Genomic DNA, 1,611 nt, shown 5'->3' with positions numbered 1-1,611 from the left:
AGTAAGGAGACAGCTGTGGGGAAGAAGCTGTTCCTGAGTCTACTGGTTTTGGTCCCGAGGCTCCTGAAGCGGAGGTCAAACAGTTTGTGAGCTGGGTGAGAGGAGTCCTTGAGAATGCTGCTAGCATGTCGGAGACAGCGTTCCCTGTGGACACCGTCAAGGCTGGAAGTGGAGTCCCTGTGATACGCTGGGCAGTTTCCACCACCCGCTGCAGTGCCTTGTGGTCGGACACAGAGCAGTTTCCATACCAGACTATGATACAGGTGGTCAGGATGGTCTCGATGGCGCAGCGGTAGAAGTTCACCAGGATGAAAAAAATAGTGCTCAAAATCACAAGTTACCAGGGCCTAAAGCTACTTCTTCAAATGATTTAAATAAATAAATATGTATCTTAATAAGGACGTGAAACACAGGAACACAATTAAATCAGCACATCTGATATTTACTTAATAAATGATCAAAGCTGGTTCACTACTGGTTCAGCACTTTGTTTTAAAGTGCCAAACCTTACTTTTTAAGGTAATCTCTCATCAGATCCCATCTTCCCTTTCCAGTAGGGTATATGGGTCTCACAGCAGGCCCACCCTCCCAAAATGTCCATGCAGGGTACATGATGTCCCAGTAGTCTGCCGTCTTCTCAAATCAAACACACATGCATGTAGTCAGTACATTAGTGCTGAGGATTCATATTTCTCCTGGACCTTTCATTTAACTGAGTTCACTTGAAAACAAAGACCTCACTGACTGAATTCAAACGCCTGCTCTCTCTCACATACACCTGAAGTCCATTCACATGCACACCATCTAACATGTTTACCTCTTTTCACAGTCCTCATTTACTGTCGAATTGATCCAGTCTGAGCAGCCTTGGAAAACTGTATTCACTTTTGTTAGCATTATTTTTTCTCCTCTCCCTTTTTCTCTACTCAGTGCCTCTCAAACTTTCTTTTTTTTTTTTTTTTGCTCCAACCTTGGGTGACTCAGAGATGCTATTCTCAAGATGGAGCTGTTGATAATAGGACATGTCTGGGAAGCTGTGGTACTTGGTGAAGTTTGCTAACCTTCAGGGAGTGTTCAAGGATTGTGGAGCTGAAGGCTGTATCAGCACAGGTTGGGCTATTATTTACAGCCATTTGATTCATTTACTTCTTTATTGCAGAGCTTCATCCCCGGCTATAACATAAAATATTATTTTAATGTATAAGCGTTTAATGTAAGGTTAAAATGTAAGGCTAAATAAAGGTGTGGCCAGGCGTTGCAAGCGCCTCAAAACATCTTGTGTCCTTCCACCATAGCTTTTACACCATGCCCGATCTTTTTCTTGGGTTGTTCACTGATGCTTAAGGTAAAAATAAATAAATAAATACTGCATTTGGCAGATGTTTGGTCGACTTTGGTGACATGTTTAAAATAAACTGGTCTGCCATGTTTAGCCAGTCACTTAACTAAATCACTGAGTTAGCATGTGCTTTCTTTGCAGATGAGATTATTTAATTACAGTTTTTTTTGGAGGGTTGACATTAGCTCTGTTTGTGCTTCAGTTGTTGATTATTTCCCATCAAGGACAGTGTGATACTTGTGTACAGGAAAGTAAACATCAACAAGATCTTA

The sequence above is a fragment of the Monopterus albus genome, unplaced genomic scaffold (assembly GCF_001952655.1).
Source record: "Monopterus albus unplaced genomic scaffold, M_albus_1.0 scaffold48.1, whole genome shotgun sequence".
NCBI lineage: Eukaryota > Metazoa > Chordata > Actinopteri > Synbranchiformes > Synbranchidae > Monopterus > Monopterus albus.
Note: the sequence above shows the minus strand (reverse complement) of the source record.